Here is a 10,220-nt window from a genome sequence, read left to right on the forward strand (position 1 = left end):
AAGCGTTCTTGATGGTGGTATAACAGTAGTCAAATGTGTTGGCTCATCTGGGTCCACAAACAATATGTTGGTGGGAGTTGTTGAGAGACTCCTTCAAGCTGGCCTGATTGAAATCTCCCTCAATGAAGGGGAAAATGTCAGAGTGCATTGTTTCATGACTGCTGATTCTGGAGTTTAGCTCCTCTAGTACCTGCCTGACATTGGCCTGAGGTGGAAGGTAGACCTTATCAGAGTGATGGCAGAAAACTCCCTCAGCAGATATAATGGACAACATTTGATCACTAGATGTTCCACGTCAGGTGAGCAGGACTGAGACAGAACTACCAAGTCTGTGCAATTATAAAACATGCTCCACCTCCTCTGCCTTTAAAAGACTGAGCTGTCCTGTCTTTATGATGAATGGTGAAGCCAAAGAGCTGCAGTGTTGCATTCAAAATGGCACAGGATAGCCATGTTTCCATGAAGCAAAGTATACAGCAGACCCTGATGGCCCTCTGGTACAGGAATCTTGCTCTGAGGTCTTCAGTTTGACTTTCCGGAAAGTGTACATTCATTAGCAGGATAGTTGGGAGTGGGAATCTAAAGCCACTGCTTTTCAATCTTACTTGCAGCCCAGCATGCTTTCCTCTCTTCCTTTCCCTTAGAGGAAAACTGCATTCGCAGCTTGAATCTGCGATCCAGGGTCCGTCAAATTTGAGTATCGACGGATTTTTTTAAATGCCTTAAAGTGATGCTGCATACTGAAGTGCCCATAGCTGTGACTGTGGATTCCAGCTGCAATAGCCCTGAATGGGAATATTTAATGATTCCCATCGGAGCGGCACGTGACGAGTCGCCCCTTATTGGTCACAGTATCACAGTTACTGACATTTAGCTTCCATAATTCTTGACCCAAAAATTTGACTGTTTGTTTCTTCACATTATTTTTATTTTTATTTATTTTATTTAGAGCTATGTTATGGAATTGGCCTTTACAGCTCTTCGAGCTGCACTGTCCAGCAACCCCTGATTTAACCCTAGCCTAATCACAGTGCTGTTTACAATGACCAATTAACCTACAAACCGGTATGCCTTTGGACTGTGGAAGGAAACTGGAGGACCCTGATAAAATCCATGCATTCCACAGGGAGGACATACAGACTTATTACAGATGACTTCAGAATTGCACTCCAAACTCCAACACCCTGAGCTGTAATAGAGATGAACTAAGCCCAGTGCTATTGTGGCACCTCAAGCAAATAGACAATAATTGCTTTGGTGTACTCACCTGCCATGTTTGTGGAAGCTCAGGAAACATAGACAAACCTGGAATTACATTGAAATATTCCTCTACTTCGCCATGGCAATTGATAATCTCTTAAGGGACAGGCTTGAAATGTGGAAACTGGAAAATTGAAGTCAGCTTCCTGAAGCAATGAATATCATCCCCCTTCCTCCATCTAATCCCAGTGAACACATCTATTAAAATTCCACTCGTTGCATCTGCTCCTGAACTCCGAGGAAGATATCCAATCCAAAGAGTTTTCTAATTAAGTATCTGAAAATAGACATAGCCAATTAGATTTTCTATCCTTGATTATGAAAGCTTGAAGTAATTATTTCATTCCACGGTACCAATTTTCCCACAAATGGTATTTTCTAAGAATCCTTTACTGTCAACTAATTATTATGTAACACAATAAGTAGTAGCCAGAGGTTTTTAATTACTTGGGAAATATGTTCTCCTGTAAGTTACATGAGGTTGCAAATGGAAAGATTTATTGGAGATTTATGATAAGGTGAGCTAAATGGATAGCTTTCTCAGAGTCGTGGCATTGTCCTTTGAACAATCTCAATAACAAACACACTGCGCTAAACCTGATTTGAAAAATATGCATCAGTTTGAAAGATCAAAAATTTGCAGGATGACTGTAGCAGGCCACATTTTCCATGTCATTGTCCAGAGTAATTTTGGTAAAGGAATTCTTTTTCTTGGGTCGTATAGAAAAATAACAGAAATATGCACATTTGTATCACCTTGAACACATTAAGTGCTCCTTAATGTTTCATCATTGGGGCATTACTGAAGAGTTAGGTACGAATGTCACAGAATTTGATGTAATGCAATCAGCCAATCACTGCCGAAGAAAGAAAATCATTCATATCATTCAAACTCCTTACGGTATAGAGTTCAGAATCAGGTTTAATATCACTGGCATAGGTCATGAAATTTGTTGTCTTTGCAGCAGCAATACAATGCATTACATAATAATAGAAAAAGAAAAGTGAATTAAATAAAATAGTTAAATTAAGTAACTCGTTCAAAAATAAAAATAAAAAGAAAGTAGTGAGTTGGTGTTCATGGGCTCAATGTCCACTCAGAAAGCAGATGGCAGAGGGGAAGAAACTGTTCCCAAATCACTGAGTGTGTGCTTTCAGGCTTTTGTACATCCTTCCTGATGGTAGCTATGAGAACAAAGCATGACCTGGGTGATAAGAATCCTTATTGATGAATGTCGCCTTTTTGAGGCACCACTCCTTGAAGATGTCCTGGATGCTATGGAGGCAAGTGCCTAAGATGCAGCTACAGCTCTCTGCAACTTATTCTGTTCCTGTGCAGTAGACCTCCTCTCACCACCACCCTCCCCCCCCCCCACAATACCAGATAGTGATGCAGCCAGTTAGAACAGTCTCCACTGTACATCTGTAGAAGTTTTTGAGTGTTTTTGGTGACATACCAATTCTCCTTAAACTCCGAATGAAATATAGCCACTGTCATGCCTTCTTTGTAGCTCCATCAATATGTTGGGCCCAGAGGACGGGAGTAAATTGTTGTTAGAAATTTCAAAACGATCTTGTTTCATACTAAATATTAATTCATTTCACTTTTGTTCTTATTATTAATATAATCTGATGTTCAATCTAATTCACCCTCGTCCTGATCAGTCATGTTTTTAATTTCTCAATCTTTAAATTTGATTGGTTAAAGAGATAGATTGGAAATCCTACCATTTCCTTGGTATCATGCTGTTATCCAATCAGGCCTCCACATAAAATTCTGAGCTGAGGGCAACAAGAAAAACTTACTCTAACACAAGAAGTCATGAGCCACTGCCCTCCAGCAAGATCTGCAGGAGCGAAGGAAACTTGGACAAAATAAGAAGGAGCACAAGCTAAGAAAGTGAAAATCATTACATTTAAGAATGGTTTTAGTGACCATTGAACTAACTGCACAACCAGGACCTCTCTGTGAATGAGTTTTCTCTGAAGAAACTATTAATAAAATTGTGAACAAGAGAAAATTTGCAGATGCTGCAAATCCAAGAAACACACATAAAATGCTGGGGGAACTCAGCAGGGCAGGCAGCATCTATGGGAAAGAGTAAACAGTCGATGTTTTGGGCCAAGACCCTTCATCAGGTCTTTCCATGATCCATTTTTGATTTTTGCGCTACTTACTTTGCTCTAACATGAGATATTCAGCTCTGACTTTTATTCTATCTGTTAGAGATCCATTCAGTGTTCATTGTCACGATAACATGTTATGGATTTCGCTACAGCAGGGTTCATCTTGAGTAGACTACCATCAAACACCCAATCACATCAGACAATTCACAATAACAAGAGAAATTAGGGATAGTATCAATTCCAAAGAAGTAGCATACAAATTAGCCAGAGAAAGTGGCTCACCTGAGGACTGGGAGAAATTCAGAGTTCAGCAGAGGAGGACAAAGGGCTTAATTAGGAAGGGGAAAAAAGATTATGAAAGAAAACTGGCGGGGAACATAAAAACGGACTGTAAAAGCTTTTATAGATATGTAAAAAGGAAAAGACTGGTAAAAGACTGGTAAAGACAAATGTAGGTCCCCTGCAGACAGAAACAGGTGAATTGATTATGGGGAGCAAGGACATGGCAGACCAATTGAATAATTACTTTGGTTCTGTCTTCACTAAGGAGGACATAAATAATCTTCCAGAAATAGTAAGGGACAGAGGGTCCAGTGAGATGGAGGAACTGAGTGAAATACATGTTAGTAGGGAAGTGGTGTTAGGTAAATTGAAGGGATTTAAGGCAGATAAATCCCCAGGGCCAGATGGTCTGCATCCTAGAGTGCTTAAGGAAGTAGCCCAAGAAATAGTGGATGCATTAGTGATAATTTTTCAAAACTCGTTAGATTCTGGACTAGTTCCTGAGGATTGGAGGGTGGCTAATGTAACCCCAATTTTTAAAAAAGGAGGGAGAGAGAAACCGGGGAATTATAGACCGGTTAGCCTAATGTCGGTGGTGGGGAAACTGCTGGAGTCAGTTATCAAGGATGTGATAACAACACATTTGGAAAGCGGTGAAATGATCGGACAAAGTCAGCATGGATTTGTGAAAGGAAAATCATGTCTGACGAATCTCATAGAATTTCTTGAGGATGTAACTAGTAGAGTGGATAGGGGAGAACCAGTGGATGTGGTATATTTGGATTTTCAAAAGGCTTTTGACAAGGTCCCACACAGGAGATTAGTGTGCAAACTTAAAGCACACGGTATTGGGGGTAAGGTATTGGTGTGGGTGGAGAATTGGTTAGCAGACAGGAAGCAAAGAGTGGGAATAAGCGGGACCTTTTCAGAATGGCAGGCGGTGACTAGTGGGGTACCGCAAGGCTCAGTGCTGGGACCCCAGTTGTTTACAATATATATTAGTGACTTGGATGAGGGAATTAAATGCAGCATCTCCAAGTTTGCGGATGACACGAAGCTGGGTGGCAGTGTTAGCAGTGAGGAGGATGCTAAGAGGATGCAGGGTGACTTCGATAGGTTGGGTGAGTGGGCAAACTCATGGCAGATGCAATTTAATGTGGATAAATGTGAAGTTATCCACTTTGGTGGCAAAAATAGGAAAACAGATTATTATCTGAATGGTGGCCGATTAGGAAAAGGGGAGGTGCAACGAGACCTGGGTGTCATTATACACCAGTCATTGAAAGTGGGCATGCAGGTACAGCAGGCGGTGAAAAAGGCGAATGGTATGCTGGCATTTATAGCGAGAGGATTCGAGTACAGGAGCAGGGAAGTACTACTGCAGTTGTACAAGGCCTTGGTGAGACCACACCTGGAGTATTGTGTGCAGTTTTGGTCCCCTAATCTGAGGAAAGACATCTTTGCCATAGAGGGAGTACAAAGAAGGTTCACCAGATTGATTCCTGGGATGGCAGGACTTTCATATGAAGAAAGACTGGATGAACTGGGCTTGTACTCGTTGGAATTTAGAAGATTGAGGGGGGATCTGATTGAAACGTATAAGATCCTAAAGGGATTGGACAGGCTAGATGCAGGAAGATTGTTCCCGATGTTGGGGAAGTCCAGAACGAGGGGTCACAGTTTGAGGATAGAGGGGAAGCCTTTTAGGACCGAGATTAGGAAAAACTTCTTCACACAGAGAGTGGTGAATCTGTGGAATTCTCTGCCACAGCAAACTGTTGAGGCCAGTTCATTGGCTATGTTTAAGAGGGAGTTAGATATGGCCCTTGTGGCTACAGGGGTCAGGGGGTATGGAGGGAAGGCTGGGGCGGGGTTCTGAGTTGGATGATCAGCCATGATCATAATAAATGGCGGTGCAGGCTCAAAGGGCCGAATGGCCTACTCCTGCACCTATTTTGTTTGTTTCTATAATAATTTCTTTGTGGTATGGTGTAGGCTGTGTTTTTGAAGGCAGAAATTTGATTCAAATGTTTTAATATTTTTATTGGTTTATGATCATCTGAACTTCCTCAGCATAAAATTTAACATGAGACTCAAATTAATGATCAAGAACAGAAGATGTTGCATTTTTAATGATTGCCTAATATTTTCTTAGGAAACAAAGCATACTGCATTTTACCTTGTGGAATTTTATAGAGATTTGATAAAACATTTCATATGACAATCTCCAGCATTTCTATTATTATTTCAACTAATATCTCCTTTCACAGAATTTGACATTTCACAGGGCTTTAATTTTCTCATTTAAGACAAAATGGATATCCGTTCAATCAAAATTAAATTATAAAGTACTTTAATTAAGGTAATGTTAGAATTCAACTCCTATCTCTCCTTTGTAATTGAATCTTTTCACAATATAGCATTAGCAAATAGAAAAATCATTGTATTTTACACTGAATGGTTTTTGGTAAATTAATGCTCCCCACATTCATATTTGAAATAAGAGAGATGTTTATCTTCAGACTGCAAAGGCAAAACAACGGTGTGCACTCTCAGGGCTGGACCCAAGTGTGGAGAGGCAGACTCCCACAACTAATTTTCTTCTGTGGCTTATTCTTGCTTCCAAGATGTTTGACCTCACACTTTACTGCCTTCAACTATTTGCTGAGATTTTGACCGGTCACTCACCTATCTGTGGTAGAGTCAGAATATCCTCACTGCAGTATGCTTTCACACTATTTTAATTCATTAAGAAACTTGTATATCTTACATCTGGCTGTCCTCTTAGACATTATTTCAGACAACAAATAACTGAGGGTGAAGACACTCTTCTAGTTATATCCTTCCAGCCTGAGAAAGACCCATTTTTTCCTCTTCTACATGACAACCATTCTTCAATCCATGTTAGCGCACTTCTCCAATACTAGAAGCTTGTTTCTTGTATATTAGCCTATTATGTGGTATTTTATTAAATGCTTTTGTGACGCTTCTCACTTTGCACTTATATGACTAGTGACGCCAGACAGATGCTGGTAACAGGACTTTGCTATTTTCCTGACGATTTCAAGCTGGAGAGAATGCAGAGGATGTTGCCGGGAGTGGATGGTGTGTGGATGGTGTGTGGCTGGGCTTACTCTTCTTGGAACAGAGGAAGCTAAGGAATAGGTTATGAGTTGGCTAGATATGTTAGATATAAAAAATCTTTTTTCATATTGTGGCTGTGCCAAAGGAAAGTGAGTATAAGTTTAAGGCAAGAGGTGGGAGACTTAGAGGGCATTTGACAGCATTTTTTCAACAAATTTGGTTTGACTCTGGAACACGCTGCTTGAAGGAGTGATAGAGGCAGATATTCTCACTACAAGTAAAAAATAATGAGACAAGTATTTCAATTGTCGACCTAATGTGAATGAATGGATTTGTGTAAGTAAGTAAAATTGGTGACATATGACACTGGCAGGGTGAAGGACTTGTTTCTGTGTATGATTCTGTAGCTCTGTGACATGATAGAATGGCGGAGCAGACTCGATGGGCCGAATGGCCAACTTCTGCTCCTTTGTCTTATGGTCTTATGGTCTTATGGACAATGTAGTGAAGCTGGATTGAGAGGCAAGTCTGTTAAAACATCGCACACTCTGAACAATAACCACACATCCTCTCTCTCACTCTGTTGTGCATTTGCAAGGTCACTGGTGTTTGAGTTAAAACTGAGGATGTTGCTGCAGAGACTGCAGCTGGGAGCTTGGTAACACTCCTTGCAGATACTTTCATCACATTCAGTTCAGAGTAAATCCACGGCCTGTAAATGTCCTCATTGCAAAAGGTCACAAGCAATCAAATGAAACAACGAGCCTTGATCCTGAGAAAACAATACCCATAAGGACAACTGAGGGGGGATATCTGCATTGTTGCTAGGGGCAGTAAAGAATGGCAAACTTAGGTAAAATCTATCAATTCCAGCTTTGTAATGGGTTGCCTTACCTGCGACCATCCATCGCTCCTTTCTGCATGAACTATCGCTCATTCTTCAGTCTCGTTAATCTTGCCATCGCCTGGTGATCTTTGTTCAGTGTATACACCCCAGTATCAGAGGAGCCTCACTTAGACACAAAGATAATTCCCGCAATTCTAGGCCTGAGCCTCTGTCAATAGAGACAAGCTCCTCCCATTGACTGTGGATTATGAACAAATTAGGGAAGTTCCTGCTGCACAGTTAGGAAAAAAATATCAGGGTGTACTAAACACAGTGGTGGATTTAGCACTCTCAACATTCTGGTGGGCAGATTCCTTGCTTTGAACTTTATTCAAATAGTCTGAAAACAATTGCAGCACCATGACAGGTCAGATGATCAATACATCAACAAGCTCAGCATGTAGCTCTACAATACTTGCTGAGAATTCTTGGAATGACACATGATATCTCATTCCAAACATTAGTGGTTGATGGCAAACCACTTCTGTAGAAATATTTGCCAAGAACGATCATGGCCATGGGATCATGATCACCGACGTCATACGACACGACACATCATGATGTTGAGTAGTTGATTGATAATTTAAAATAGTGTTGATAGATTATAATGATTCATTTGGAAATCTGTTGAGACAGTGTGTTCAGAGAGCTGCTTTAGTAATCTGTCTTGCTTGAATAACCTCACTGGGTCGTTATTGAGAATTCTTCATCTATAAACAGAATGTGAAAATCGAACTTTGACTAGTAACCTGGGATGATTCATGTAGTAAATGTCAGTTTCAGCAGTAAATGCTTCAGCCCAATTACCTTCTTGTAAACAAATCTTTGACCCTGATGCAGGATCTAGACCTAAAACATCAAATATCCCTTTTTCTCCACAAAACAGCTGAATTTCTCCAGCAATTTGTTTTATGCTCCAGATTTCATCATCAGCAGTTTCTTGTGCCTCCTTTGCCCAGGATTGTTTGTCACCCAGTGTACTCCACTGAGACTACAGCTCAAGACAATGACCATCATCGTGCACCATCAGTGCCAAGGTAGGACATCTATGAGATGCAGTGAACCATCACCAGAACAGTAACGGATATCACTACAACCTGTAAACTCTTGTCCATGCATCTTTCAAAGCTGCCAACTCAATAATTCATCTTGACTTCCTCCTAAGATAACACTGGACAACAAAAAATTTAATCTGCTAATTAATACTACACCGATTGGCCTAATCTCAAATAATAACGAGGCAGCCTACAGAGAAGAAGTCATCAGCCTGACACAGAGGTGTCAAGGAAACAACTTCTCCCTCAATGTTGCAAAAACAAAGGAGCTGGTTGTGGACTACAGGAGAAATGGATACAGGCTCCATTATCATCAATGGATCAGGGGTTGAGAGGGTGAATAGCTTTAAGTTCCTCGGCATAAACATCACTGAGGATCTCACGTGGTCTGTACATACCAGCTGTGTGGTGAAAAAGGCACAACAGCGCCTCTTTCACCTCAGACAGTTGAAGAAATTTGGTATGGCCCCCAAATCCTAAGAACTTTCTACAGGGGCACAATTGAGAGCATCCTGACTGGCTGCACCACTGCCTGGTATGGGAACTGTACCTCCCTCAATCACAGGACTCTGCAGAGTAGTGCAGACAACCCAGCGCATCTGCAGATGTGAACTGCCCACTGTTCAGGACATTTACAAAGACAGGTGTGTAAAAAGATCATTTGGGACCTGAGTCTCCCCAACCACAAACTATTCCAGCTGCTACCATCTGGGAAATGGTACTGCGGCATAAGAGTCAGGACTAACAGGCTCCAGTACAAAATCTTCCACCAGGCCATCAGACTGATTAATTCATGCTAATACAATTGTATTTCTATGTTATATTGACTGTCCTGTTGTACATACTATTTATTATAAATTACTATAAATTGCACATTACACATTTAGATGGAGGCATAATGTAAAGATTTTTACTCATGTATGTGAAGGATGTAAGTAATAAAGTCAATTCAATTCAATTTCATTGAAAGTGTTGCTTCTTTAGAATTGTTTTTTGTTAATGATTAAAGATCACTTGAAGCTGAACACAAATATAATTTCAGATTACTTGTACCACATGGGAATTTGGAGAAACAATAAGCTAACTTTTATTGAATATCATGCATTTAGTTTCATAATGGTGCTGACGCTTTGCAATAGTTCAACTAAGCTAAAAATGTTTTGTTGATGATTTTCATTTGTACTCAATGTCTGAGGCTTCTCCCTTAAGTGTCCAACAATAATCAGCCAGCACTGATGGATTCAAGTTGCCCTGATACTATTTCTCCATGACCATAATTCCTGGTGAAACCTTTCACCCTGCTCATCACTGACAGTGCCAGGATTTGCAGGGAAGAAGTCTAAGTGGGAATGCAGAAAATTAATCTTAAGTGACGTGTTTCACTTCATGGTTTTGTATGCTTGAAGTATGTTGTCAACTAGCTGCATGTAGTTTTGTGCTCTGTAGTTGCCAAGAAAATTTTCAACAACATCCTTGAATGCCTTCCATGTGATTTTCTCCGGTCCCATTAGAAGTTCTTCGAATTG

The 10,220-nt window shown here is 40.5% G+C and overlaps 1 long non-coding RNA gene across 1 annotated transcript in view; it reads right to left on the reverse strand.

Moving 5' to 3' along the window:
- Positions 1-7,728, reverse strand: part of LOC134351314 (uncharacterized) — a 109,646-nt gene extending 101,918 nt beyond the window's left edge. Inside the window, exon 1 of the long non-coding RNA XR_010019124.1 lies at positions 7,648-7,728. This is a non-coding gene — a long non-coding RNA (uncharacterized LOC134351314). The remainder of the gene's footprint in view (positions 1-7,647) is intronic.
- Between the last annotated feature and the right edge of the window lie 2,492 nt (positions 7,729-10,220).

This window comes from Mobula hypostoma, chromosome 9, assembly GCF_963921235.1.
Source record: "Mobula hypostoma chromosome 9, sMobHyp1.1, whole genome shotgun sequence".
NCBI classification, from domain to species: domain Eukaryota; kingdom Metazoa; phylum Chordata; class Chondrichthyes; order Myliobatiformes; family Myliobatidae; genus Mobula; species Mobula hypostoma.